Consider the following 15,037-nt stretch of genomic DNA (forward strand, 5'->3'; position numbering starts at 1 on the left):
TTTTCATAAGTATGTTCATAAAGATAAATAATATAGATCTAAGGAAAAACTTAATTGGACAAATCAAAGACAAGGAAATGCATACAAACAATGTAACTCCTACAACTAGGATTACAACATCTGGTATAGTTGTCATTATTGTGGTGAAAATGGTAATGTTGTATAAAATTGTATTAGGAAACATTTTAGAGGAAAATTCAAGATTTGGATGAATGGAAGTTTGGGTTTTTATAGTTGTCATAAGATTGGTCACTTGAGCATAAATTATAAAACTAGATCACTAGCACCTAGAAATGAACAAAACAAAGTTGAAATGAATATTCCAATAAAAAAGAACTAAATAAATCAAACTTGGAGAAAGAAGCTAGAAGTAGGTAGTAGTAGAATGATTGAAACTAAGATCACCCAATCCAAAGGATGGGGTGATAAAACTACTTCTAACTAAGAAAAGAAGGTATATAAGAAACTAAAAATTTAAATGTTTTATTATATAATAGTTCCTAGCATAAGATGTTTTAAATTCCATGTTTGCACAAGCTAAGATGTGTTAATACATATTTGAGGAAAGAACTGAGAAAAAACTACATATACATAATTGGTGTCGAGTACCAGCATTGAAGTGTCTAATGATTGAGGTTTATAGCATAGATCAAGTTCCTATAGTGACTAAGTGATGTGTGGGAGTTTTAATGATGACCAGGTTATGGTTTTGACCAAGTGATGGAAGGAAGGAATTTTGTTAACTGAGTTCTCATGTAAAAACTGAGATAGTTTTATTACACCCACTAGTGTATGGAGCATTTATTAAAGACCTAATTCAACCTTTTGAACTTATATAGTGAATTTTATCATTCATTTTCACTCACGAAGAGATCATAGAACTTGTAGAGTGACTTAAGGAAATTGAATGAGCAATTTGTGTGAAATTTGTGAAGATTTAATAGTATACTGTCAACAAGTATAGTGAAGTGTTAAAAGGCTTGTTGTTACCGATTAATCCTAAACTCTTTTTTTGAACCCTAACTTAAATAAATTGTGACAAGCACAACTATTGAAATAAATAAGCAAGACAAGGAGGTAAGGAATGTTCAATCAACTAGAAATGATACTTGTCCACCTCCAAATTTTTGAGTTGTGATTGACATTGTGATGAAGGGAGATCCCTCCAGTGACCTGTCATTGATTCCACCCAAGGTTATAATGATTCATGATGTAAGGTCATGCCTTATGTGTAAAATTAGTGAGATTAGAGACTATATATGAGCTGAGAGATGCATATAGAAAATTATGCAAATATGGGTTGTTAAAGGCTGAGCACAAGCATGTTGTTGACAAAAGGTTAGTATGTGCCCTAGACTTCCCTCATGACTTCAAAATCAAATGAATCAAGGCACTTTTAAGATAAGTCCATGAAATGCATTTATGGTTGGATAATGGGCTCATAAAAATAACCAAAACAATCATCCATCGAGTTATAAGATACCCTAATCTTGAAGAGAAAAGGACTATGCAATGCAAGAGTAAAGAGGTAATTGAGGATAACATGGTGGTCATGTGGAACACATGTGGAATCACTATCTCCACAAAAATTGATCTAGCAATCAAGTTTATGGTAAGTAATTACACATAAATTCTATCATTCGAGTAGATCTGATAGTGTTCCCTGTATTATACTTGACCAAGCATGAAAGATAGTAAAGAAGGATCATACATATGATTTTTCTAAGTTACAATTGGCTTAGTTGTAAAAAAACTTGTCATCAATTAGGATGGTCAAAACCACAATGTCTATGTTTGTTTGCCTAATTCTTTGTATATTATTTTACGTTTAAAATACTTCTACTTTGGAAATGTTGTCTGGAGTTAAGATTGACTAGTGACACAACATATAAGTGATTTTGTTCAATAACTTGGAGAAAATTTTGATATTGTTGTGAATAGTTATTTTGATGAATTCAAGAAGAAGATGGAAAAGAGGAGAAGAATTATTATGTCCCTAGTTGAACAATTTTATGATGATATTTTCTTTCTTGTGGATACTGATTATACTTGTGTGCAAGATGTTATATTAAGGGGAACATGGTTGAGGCTATTGTCCTATGAGGTAAATATTGATGTAACATTTGAAACTATAACAACATTATGTGTAGAGAAGGTTGAAAATAATGGAAAATTATTTGTAAAGTATGAGGAATCCAAAACAAAGATAACTATTGGCATGAAAATTGCATCCTTCAAAAAGAAGAGAAAGAAAATGGTGAAAAATCTCAAGAAGACATTGGGCAAAGGTAGAGAGAAGAATGCACTAATAAAAATCACACAAAGTTGTGGGGAGGACCAATCTAGTCATGAGGGAGAAAGTGAAGAGGAATATGAGGATGCAAAAAAGAAAGGTAAAGAAATAATCATAGTGAAAAAAAAATCATTATAACTGAGCCCTCTGTGAAGAAGAATCTGAAGAGGCCTACATCTCCTAGCACAAAGAGACCAAGAACAAGGGCGACTACCACAACAACATTGACTAGGTCACAAAAAAAGGCCATAGAGAAGAAATTTGAACAAGGCAAATGGGTGAGCTCTGGTAAGAGAAAGGAAATTCCAAGCAAGATAGAAATGAGCCATCAAAGTAAGAATCTAGGGAGGACATTAGTTTTGTAGAAAGAAGATGAAGAGAAGACTGACTCAGATGATGTCAGTCATTGTAAGGTAGTTGTGCATAAGAATCTCACCAATATAGATGAAATATGTCAAAACATCAAAAGTAGCATAGGCTTGTCAGGTTTTAAATTCATTAAATTTGAGAAATTGAATAAAAATGATAAGGTAAAGATAGAGAGTTCCATAATAGAAATGATAGGAACCTTTAAGATAACACCATTGGAAATTGGAAATCTCATAACTTAAGAATTGTACAGTAAAATTTACGAGAGATGGAAATTTCCCATAATGACCAAGAGGTAAATAAGAGAGGCTACATTGGCCCAAATAATTCCTTATTTGGATAACTAATAGATTTCCAAATTCAAGGAGAAATGTAGCAATTGCTAAGGAAGCTTTAGACACACCTCTACCATGCATAAATCCAATTTTGATCTAATTTCATGATTATCAAAGGATAGAGAGAACACCAATGATGGATTATGTACCTACTATAAAAACAATAACTACAATTATAGTTGAAGACAAAAGTATGCAAAGTGAGAGTGTCAAGGTACAAAGCAAGTTGATAATTATAATTTTGCATCCGCTTTATGAGGTTAACCTTTTAATTGATAAAGAGAAAGGAGATGAGTGTATCCAATCTCAAGTAGATTAGTTTGCAACTGATGCCTCAAGAGCTCATGTTGAGGGTGTTGGAAATAAAATAGGGAACATAAACTAGAGGGCAAGGGGGTGTGAACCATTCCTTCAAAACTGTATCCATTAAAATATTCGCCACACATCCATCTCACAATTTGCATGTAAACTGAAATACCAAACTAAGCATGTTCATCCATAGCATGAAAATAATAAACATTCAACACATACATGACACAAGATATTTGGTTACGTAGAAACCCTCTAGTGAGTAGGTAGAATGAGGGTGGGATGGAACCCACAAATCTTTACTACTGTGGTTGTATAGTGTATCTAATGAAAGTTACAATGTTTGATCATAAACAATGTTCTACCCTATGAAAGGTCTACCCTTTTAAAGGCTTACAAGATTGTTAGATATTACCCTATTAAAGGATTTCAACACCCTATTAGAAGTTTTTCCGGTTAAAGGACTTGCACTTACAATGAAGTAAGAACTCAATTGAGAAATTTATACAAAAGTTTGCTAGAACTTGAAACTTGTTAAGGCTACTCTATGAAGAACTTTTACACATTCACCTGTTAGAATGTCTTAGCCTTGATCCTTCAATTAGCAATTCTTTACTAGATAATAGGTCACGTCTTTCATAATGTATACTTGATCCTTTTTGATCAAATGTATCACTTCTATCCTCTCTCTACTTTCCTCTATTATCTCTAACTAATTCTACAATCCATATCTCAATTCACAACTTCTAATTCAACATGAATGCTCTATCTAGGCATGAAAACTTCTCTCTTTTCTTTCCAACTCTTTAGGGTTTTCCTTCCTTAAGAAGACCTAGATGCCTTAGGGTTAGATAAGAATCAATGATTGTGATTCACTCATTTTTTATCTTAGAACATCCCTCAATTTGATTGGTTGCATGTAATGTATAGGGATTCATAATATATATTTATTCTTATTATCTAGAATCACAAAAAAATCATTAAGTTGGCCCAAAAATGGTTTACATAGGAGTATGTGCTATTACAAACAAATATGTTCAAAAAGTTTTTCTCAACACTTGAAGCCTCTCATGCTCAACATCCACTATATCTTCAATACTATAACTCATCTTTTCAATGACTCAACATTCACAATTCACTTAACTTCTACATCACTTGACATATACTAACTTGCTCAGCACTATAGTGACTTGACTCTAAATGTTTGCTTAGCACATACTGGTGCTCAGCACATACTACATATTCCTCTTGGCTTACATTATCTGACAACTTATGCTTAGCATACACTACTTACTTAGCATGCACTTTATGAATATAACAAAGTGTGTATTCACTCATGTCAAAACTAATCTAAGATTAATAAAGAGGAAAAAGGAGGTTTTACCACCAAAGGCCAAGGAGACACAAGAGCTAAGGGAGAAAGAGGTTGTTCAAGCATTAGGTTAGATGCATAGTGTAGAGCTACCTATACTAACTGAAATAAAGACAATGTCTATATCTGATTAGTAGGTGATCGGTACTCCATAAGAGACAATTGAAGTTAGTGTTGTCACTAAAGGATGTTTAGGAGCACCTAACCCTCCATTCTCCATAGAATCTATCATTCTAACTCTCCATGGGTTCTACTCAAGGGCATTTATGCCTAAGAGACTTTTGTAATAGGTAGAAGTAGTTATCTAATAAATCAAGCCTATCTTTAAGACCTAGTCATCTTTGGTGTTTTATAAACCATGGGTTAAATACTATGGTCATTGGGAACATCTTAGTCCTAAGATAAGATTGGTGGGTTCTTAGGTTTTTGAAACTATGTAGTCAGCTAACATTGGGAATCCTTTGTTAACTGACCCAACTCAGCATGGTCTAGGAGATTGATACTGCTTGAGAATTAACTAGTATAACATTTATGCTAACTTTCTTTTGTTAACTAACACAACTCAATTGACACTATCTCTAAACTTGGTTAACACTAAAATTCTTGGCACATGTAGGGGAACTATCTTCAATAAATGAGTAGGCTTGGCTAAAACTAACTACTTGACAAGGATGATAGTTTTTTGTTACATTTTATAAACTTTCAGATCTACTCACTCCCAATGGTCACAACCTTTGAAAAATTGTTGAACTAGTTGGGAAAGGTCTTCAAATAGCCCTTTCATGTGGGTAGAAGACAAAGACAAAATATATAATTTTTCATTTGAATCAATAAAAAGATTACATTTTTCTTTTAAAATGTTACATTTCCATAGTGTACGGATTGGTATGGATTGACATATTTGCATAAGTGTTTTATTTGGAACTTTGAATATCATAGTTGAACAATGCAATTGATTTGAGGGTTTGAAATTCTCTGTAACTAAAGTTATTTGATGTTCTTTTTTGGATGCACCAAAACCCTCTATTTGGTGACTAGTTTTAAGAATAATGCCTAAATTAACATTCCCATTATGGAATCTTCAGACCACTTGGAAAAAATAAAGTTAGGAGTATGTAAAATATGGTCCTTGAAGAATGGAAGATGGAAAGAAAGGAAATCACTTTTTCTAGCAAGCCTTAGGAAAAACATCTTTATGTATTTGGTACAAGATAACATGTATTGAAGTGTTGCAAGAACTTGGGGGATGGATAAAACTAATCTAAGGGTGGATAATAATATCTAGAAGATCCCTACATGTTTCCTAGTTGGTGTCTTAACTTGGTAAATCGTCAATTTTGTTCTTAACACAAAACCTCCCAATTAAGCCCAAAAGAAAAATTTTCTATCTATAATCGTTGGAACAAAATAACTAGATCAAACCCACTAGTTTTATTTGAATAAGTATTGTAGAGCCTTTCTACTCCCCTATAAACTCATAGGTTCCCATTGAAGGCATAAACCTAGTATTTAGATATTTTGTGCTTAAGACCTAGGTGTGCTCTTTTGGGTGCCTAGGCTATGTTTTTGTGTAACTTTGTGTCAAAGGAGTAGAGCACTTTCTTGAGTCCATTTTGGGGTGTTTGAAGTAGTTCAAGGCCACACCACAACATTGTTTCTCTTTTAAGGGAGAGCTCTGCAACAAGCAGTACCAGAGAAACTTAAGATCCCTTGTGAAAAAGAAATTTTGACAACACCATGGAAGGAGAAGATGAAGGGGGGTTATCTTCAAGGATGACCAATGTAGAGATTATGAAATAATTGAGAGAATAGAAGATAAGGAAAGATGAAAAAAGAGGCAATGAGATGCAGTTGATGAGGCAAGAGATGGATAAGCTAAAGGAAGAGCTTCATAAAAAAAGTAGTCAAAACTATGAAGAAGTTAGACAAAGGAGTGATGAAGATCCCCTTGAACAAGAGGAAGAAGAATGTCTTGTTTACTAGAGGCTTCTTGTGAGGACTCTAAAATATATGGAGAGGAGAATCATGGATGTGATGTAGGAGAATCCTATAATAGTAATATTGCATCATCCAATTTTTTATTTTTTTAAAGTTTTTTCTGTTTTAATAAGGACTAATAGACAAGATGGTTACTATTTATGGGAACTTGCTAATTTTAGTATTTTTTTCATATGATCTTGGAATGTTCTCATTTTCTACATGAAGGTTCATTTTAGAGTTATAAGCCTCCCATAAAAATCCCATTGCTCTAGCTTATGTATCGAAGAAATTATTGTGGATTTTTAGTGGAAAAAATTGCAAAAAAATCTTCAGGCTCACCATTGGAGGCCTTAGAGTACCTGAATGAGGTCCAAAAACTCAATAGGATGGAACTTGCACAATTATAACCCTATAGATCAAGAGTTGATGTTTTCAAAAAGTGGTTATAATAGCCAATTGGAGCATGGTTCGAGAAATATGCCCTTCCGAAGTTGGCTACCTAAAATTTCTAAACTAATTGACAAAGATGTATTTGGCTAACTCTATATGTTTTTTTAGGTTATTTCAGCCCTAGGTATTAAGTTTCAATGTCTAAAACCTTCCCAGGCAGCTTAAAATTGCCTATTTAAGAAAGTACCAAACATTGTCTAGAACAGCTCTAGGTGATAACTCATAGCTTGCCTTACAAATTATTGTAATGAAGGTGCCATGTTGGTTAGCATATTATAATTGTGAATTTTTTAATTCCACATTTGTGATGACAATAAGAAGTCACATTTTCTCTAGTTTCTTTGTTTCTATTATCATTTTATGATATTAAAGGGAGCACCCACCACCAAGTAGTATTAGAGCTAGAGTTCTTGAGTTTGTGGGTAGATCACTAACTGTGAGGCAGTTCACCCTAGGACCATGGTTTAGGTTGAGCTTGTAGATAGATCACCAATGGTGAGGTAGTTTGCACTAGGGTTTTAGTAGAAGTGTGAAAATGCCTCTGCAAAGAGAGCATGGCAGAAGAGCTATAGGTGTTACACCTAAGGGTTTTAGAGCCCTCCAAGGATAAATGCAAGCATTGAAAGAACAAAAGCATAGAGAAATATATCTTTTGGTAAGAGATGAAAGAAAGGATGAGGATGAAGTAGAAGAAAATGTCAAAGCAGAGGCAATTCTAAACTCAAAGGAAGAAAGGCTTTTTAGGGCCATCTCCAAGATTGGAAAAAGATCTAAGTTTGAAGTTCCCACATTTCTGAGAAACCTTGACCTAGATGATTTGATTGATTAGATCAATGAACTGGAGGAGTACCTTGAGTATGAAGATATTGATGATCCTAATAGGGTCAATTTTGTCAAGGGAAAACTAAAGGGACATGCAAAGATCTGGTTGTAAGAGGTTTAGTTGGAGCAAAATAGAAAGGGAAAGGAAAAAATTACTTGATGGGGGGTAAAAGCATAGATCTATGTCACCGTTTGTGATACAAAAACCTATTTTGGTCAAATATCATTTCTATATCAAAACTCAATTTTTTTTCAAAAACTAAAAATACCCTTTTATAGATCTCAGATTCAATATTATCATTATATAAATTTTTGAGTGTTTTGATTAGTTATAATATGTTATAATCTCAAAATATTATAAGTCGATATTTCAAAATTTCAAAAGATGCTCCCTAAAAAAAGGAAAAAAAAATAGTAAATCATATCAAAAAAATAAAAAATTTATATTTATCACTAGAGGAGAGAATTCTCTTCACGAATATGTAAATTTTTTTCAAGAAGGTATAGATTTGATAGGGAAGTTTTGACGGGAGGAAAAAACTATTGGATTCTAACAAGGTTGAACTTGAGTACTTATAACAAAAAAAAATACATAAAAAACAATTATTTCTTTTTTTTTTTACTAGCTATACATGTCATCTATAAAATATTTTCAAATTGAAACAAAAAAAGATGATTTGCATATACTTGCTTGATGGGAACTACATCCTATATTTTTTACAGTTAAAAAAGGGACTTCAAAATAAAATAAAATGAATAAATTCTTAGTCAAAAAAATTATTAAAAATTATAGGCATAAAATTCATACAATTCTACACATTTCATCAGTTTACATCATCTTCATATTTTAAACACAAATACCATTTTTTTAACATTAATGTTGAACTGTCACATTCTGATACCACATTTCTTGATAAAAGGTGACACAAGTTTGTGCTTTTACCCTGGGATTGGATGATATCTAAATTGAAGTGACAATTCATTCCCATGGATTATGAAATTGATATATTGAAGAAAATGCAAGGGTTGAAGCAAGTGGGAAAATTTGTTCAAGAGTATACCAAAGAGTTCTACCAAGTTCTCATTAAAACAAGCTATGTAGAAGTTGATAAGAAGAAAGTGACCTATTATCTTAATGGGTTGAGGCCAAGTATTCAAGATGAGTTGAGTATGGTTCAAATGAATAGTATCAAGGACGCATACTAGTTTTCCCTAAGAATTGAGGAAAAACTAAGCAAGAGGTTTGACAACAAGAGTAATGGAAGAGGTTGTAGTGGAAGATTTGGTGGATGATCTTATGGTAGCCATAATGATGATCAGAAGAACAAGGATGAGGTTGGAAGTAGCAATCAAAATCAGAGGGGAAACAATTCCAGTCATTTTTATGATCAGAATAATAGAGATTAGAGTGGAAGAGGATAAGGATCTAGAAGAGGAGGCTTTGTGGGAAATGTTTTCATTATGGAGAAGAAGAGCATAAAGGATTTGAATGTTCCTAGTAACAAGGAAGGATAGATCAAAGAAAAAAAAAGGTTAGGCTAGAGTTGCACATGTTGTTGAAGATGCCAAATCCTCACATTCTAAAGATGCTAAAGAGGAGAAGTCCTAGTTAACAAAAGAGTCCTATTAAGTAGTGAGAATGAACCTAATCAAAGAAGGAGCTTGCTTCACACAAGGTGTAGATTTGAAGATAAGTGTTTTTATGTGATCATTGATGGTGGAAGTACTAAAAATCTAGTATTAGAAATGATGGTCATGAATTTGAAGCTAAAGAGACAAAAACACCCATATCCATACCGTATTGCTTAGGTGCAAGATGATGACAAGGTCATGGTTAATGAGTAGTGCTTGATGAAATTCAGGATTGGAAGCTACCAGGATGAGGTACTTTTTGATATTATACCTATGAACATATGTCATATGTTGTTGGGTAGGCTATGGCAATTTGACAAGCATGCTATATACGATGGGTGAGAAAATACCTACACTCTCACCAAGGATGGAATGAAGCATAAGTTGAAGCCATTAAAGGAGAAAGAAGAAAAGGTATGTAGTGTTGTCAAAACATATTTTTTTGATGGAAAAGAGTTTCTCAAAGGTATTGAGCATGAACATATGTATTTTTCTATAATTCCAAAAGATATTAAAGATGTAGATGAGGTACCTACAGAAGTTGTAGATATGTTGGCAGAGTTTGTTGATATTATATTAGATAATGTACCTGATCCATTTCCCCCAATGAGGAAGATCAGTCACCAGATGGATTTTGTTCAATGAGCTATTTTTCCAAACAAGGAAGCACACAAAATGACACTAGTAGAAAGGGAAGAGTTGAGCAGACAAGTTCATGAGTTGTTGCAAAAGGAGTTGATTTGGGAGAGTCTAAGTCCATCTGTTGTACCAGCCATATTAGAACCAAAGAAGAATGGAGAATGATGGATGTACACAAATTCTCTCTCTATGAACAAGATCACAATCAAGTATAGATTTCCATTGTCAAGGATGGATGATATTATGGACTATTTGAGTGGGGTTGAGTATTTCACAAAGATATATTTGAAGAGTAGATACCATTAGATTTGTATCAGAGAATGTGATGAGTGGAAGATTGCTTTCAAGACAAAAGAAGGACTATATGAGTGGTTAGTCATTCCTTTTGGGCTAACCAACGAACTAAGCTCTTTCATGTGGCTCATGAATGAAGTATTGAAAGAGTTTTTGGAGGAGTATTTGATTCATATTTGCAAGGTGTTTGATAAGTTGGGATAATAAAAGTTGTTAATAAACCTAAAGAAATACAATTTTGTAAAGGAGTTGGTGTACTTGGGATTTGTAGTCTCTGCAAAAGGTCTTAAAATGAACTATAAGAAAGTGAAGGCTATCCTTGAACGGTCTACTCCAAGGAGAGTGATAGAGGTAAGATCTTTTGAAGGACTGACTAGTTTTTACAGAAAGTTCATAAGAGGTTTCAGCAATATTTGTGGTCCCTTGACTAAAACAATGAGAGGGGACAAGAAATAATTTAAGTGGACTATAAAAACAAAATAATAGTTTTAATCTGTTCAAATGAAAAGTTATTGATTAGCCTATTTTAGCACTTCCAGATTTTAACAAGGTGTTTCAAGTAGACTGTGATGCTAGTGGTACTGTAATAGGAGTTGTTTTGAGCCAAGAAGGTAGACCTATTGCTCATTTTAGTGATAATTTTAATGATGGAAAAAGAAAATATTACGTTTATGATTAGGAATGTTATGATATAGCTCAAGCACTAAAGAAGTGGAGACACTATCTTCTTTCTAAGGAGTTTGTATTGTATATTGATTATCAGGCTTTGTAATATTTGAATAGTCAAGAAAAATTGAACCAAAGGCATTTGAATTGGGTTGATTTTTTACAAAGTTATACATTTTTTTTGAAACACAAGAGTGGGAAGTCTAACAGAATTGTAGATGCTCTTAGTAGAAGACAACTTTTGTTGATACAAATTAAGATAGAGGTGGTTGGGTTGAAGGAACTTAGTACTTTGTATCTAGATGATCCTAATTTTGGTGAAAAGTGGAAAGTTTCTACAGAACCTATTACACTTGACAGAAAAAAGTGGTTGGATTTCATGATCTAGGATAGCATGTTGTTTAGAGGAAGCTAGTTGTGCATTTCCAGAAGTTCAATGAGAGACAATCTCATCAAGGAGAAAAATAGTGGATGATTGGGTTGCAATTTCAATAGAGATAAGACAATTTCTTTGGTTACTGAGAATTATTACTAGCCATAGTTGTAGAAAGATGTGAAGAAGTTTGTACAAAGTTGTAGGGTATGTCAGATGGGGAAAAGAGTGAAGTAGAATACATGGTTGTATGAGCCATTACCTGTACCAGTGAAGTTGTGGGAGGATGTCAACATGGATTTTGTTCTTGGATTACTAAGGACGTAGTTTAGGCATGATTCTATTTTTGTGGTGGTTGACAGGTTATCAAAGATGGCACATTTTATTCCTTGCAAGAAGACTAGTGATGTTGTTCATGTGGTAGAGTTCTTTTTCATAGAAGTGGTAAGACTACATGGTCTGCCAAAGAGTATAGGTTTAGATTGAGATACCAAATTTTTTGCGTATTTATAGCATGCATTGTGGAGGAAGTTGAAGATGGATTTGATGTTTAGTTCATTACATCATTCATAGACTGATGGATAAACATATGTGGTGAATAGGAGTTTGGGAAATTTACTAAGATGTTTGGTTGGAGACAAGCCAAAAGGATGGGATATGATTTTACCATAGGAAGAATTTGCATATAATAATTCTATTAATAGGAGCACTAGTAAACCACCATTCAAGATTATATAAGGGAATAGTCCCAAAAAAGCTCCAAAATTACAGTAGTTGGATAAAGGAAAGATAAGTAGTGCTTAAGTAGAATTTTTTTTTGAACATTTGAAGAATATCCATGAGGAGGTTAGGAAGCACATCATAAAGATGAATACATAGTACAAGGTTGAGGTAGATTTAAAAGGAGGTATAAGGAATTTCATATTTGAGATGAAGTCATGGTCCATTTGAAAAAGGAGCATTTTGTAGTGGGTACATATAATAAGCTAAAGATGAAGAAGTTTAGACCGTGCAAGATAGTGAAAAAGCATGATTCTTGAAATGCTTATGAAGTGGAGTTGCCTGCTATATTGAATATTTCACTAGTATTTAATATTTTAGATTTGATAGAGTATTATGAAGGAGATGATAAAGATGACATTACATAAGTGTAGTGGAGTATTCCAATATCTATTTTGGTTGAAAAGGAGTTTGAGGAGATACTAGATAGTCATGTTGGCAAAAATAGAAGGAACAAAACTTATGAAGAATACTTGGTCAAATGGAAAGGAATGTGAGTAGAGGATTCATCATGGCTAGTAAGGGAAGAGGTTAACTATCATGGATTTCCTCTAAAATCTTGAGACATTATGGAGTCACTTCTCAAATTACCACAAGTGTCTCATGCAAGAGCATCCTCGGTGTAAGAGAAATCTTGCATCACCCAAAGATATTTTTGTTTTCAGTCTTTTCTATTTTAATAAGAACTAGTAGATAGGGTGGTTACTATTTATGGAAAATTAATATTTTTAATAATTTTTTCATACAATCTTAGAATATTATCATTTTCTACATGAAGGTTCATTTTAGAGTTATAAGCATATCATAAAAACCTCATTGCTCCAACTTATGTATCAGAGAAGGTATTACAGATTATTGGTGGAAACATTTGTAGAAAAATATCTAGGCTCACTATTAGAGGCCTTAGAGTTTTTGGATGAGGTCTTAAAACTTGACAAAAGGGTTGAGTGGTTTCAAGCCTGTAGATCAAGAGCTAGTGTTTCTAAAAAGTGGTTATAATAACCAATCAGAGAAATGATTCAAGATTTATGGCCTTCCAAAGTTGGGTTACCCAAAATTTCTAGAATAATTTTCAAGTATGTATTTGGCCATCTCTATATTTTTTGGGGGGTTTTTTAGCCTTGGGTGTTAAGTTTCAATGTCTAGAACCTTCCCGAGTGGCATAAAATTGCCTATTTAAGAAAGGCTTGAACATTGTCTAGAAAAACTCTGGGTGATAGTTCACAACATGTCTTGTAGATAATTGTAATGAGGGCTCCCATGTGGGTTAGCATATTGTAATTTTGAATTTTGTAATTCCACATTTGTGGTGATAATAAGAAGTCCATATTTTCTTCAGGGATTTTCTCTTGTTACTTTGTTTCTGTTATGAGTTTATGGTATTAAGTGGAGAACCCTTCATTAGGATGCTAAGCTTGACTTGCCCAACTACAATGGGAAAATATATTTTGTAGATCCCCTAACTAGTTTCTTTGATTGTGAAGACATCCCTGAGAAACAAAGGGTGAAGATTTCCAAGTCTAGACTCAAGGGCTCTACACTCACATGGTGGAACTTCACTCAAGATGATAGGGTGAAGAATGAAAAGAATCTAGTCACAACATACTCAAAGAGATGTATGTCCCTGAGGATTATGAAGTTAAACTTCATAAGAAGAGAATGATTTTGAGGTAGAAAGAGATGGACATCCCTATGTACACAAAGGAATTTTAGAATTTGGTGATGAAATCCAAACTTGTTAAACCTAAAAGTGTTAAACTTGCCAGGTATATGCAAGGACTAAGGCTTTCCATTCAACATGAATTAAGTTTGACAAGACCTACCACTATAAACTAGTGCTATCAATTGGCACTCAAGGTTGAACAAAAGTTTAAAAGGAGGAATGAAAAAAGTGGTAGAAATAAGGGAAAGAATGAAAGAGGAAAAGACAAATTTGGGGTTAAAGGAATAAAGGGAAATAGGCCTCAAGGAGATTATAACAAGGAGAATACCCACAGTGAGAATAGTTCAAGAGGTGGATATAGAGGAAGGAGTGGAAGCAAAAGAGGTAGAAATGGTGGAAGAAACAATGGGTAGATGAAGTGCTACAATTGTAACCAGATGGGTCACTGTACAAAAAAATATCCTTAGAAGTAGAACAACCAAGGAGAAAGGAGAACCAAAAATTGTTCAAGAGGATGAGGCTGATGAAAATGTCAAAAATTTCTACTAGTGAAGAAGGGGCTACTCTCCTAATGAAGAGGACATTGATCCAAGCACCTATGCTAGTGGAGCCTCCACAAAGGAAGAGTCTCTTCAAGGCCAACTGCAAAATCCATGGAAAGGTATGTAAGGTATTTATTGATTTGGGTTCTACATAAAATTTTGTTTTAAAAGAAATGATAGATAAATTTAATGTAGATAGAAAACCCCAACCTAATCCGTCCCATATATCTTAGCTGATAAAAGGGTAGCAAACACTAATACATGAATAAGCTTTGGTAGATTTTTAGATACAATATTAAAACAATAGAGTTCTTTGTGACATTGTAGACATTGAAATTTGTCACCTTCTACAAGGTCATTCATTTTAGTATGGCCTTAAGGCCAAACATGATGGTGTCACTAAAAAATACAAAATCACAAAAGATGGACATAAATATAATCTTATTTCCAACCCTAACCCTCATCAAGAGAAACCCAAAAAATAGTTAGTTATTATGGCAGGTGAATAAGAGATGTTG

Source organism: Cupressus sempervirens, chromosome 6, assembly GCF_028749045.1.
Source record: "Cupressus sempervirens isolate cs-2001-9-10 chromosome 6, ASM2874904v1, whole genome shotgun sequence".
In the NCBI taxonomy this organism is placed as follows: Eukaryota; Viridiplantae; Streptophyta; class Pinopsida; order Cupressales; family Cupressaceae; genus Cupressus; species Cupressus sempervirens.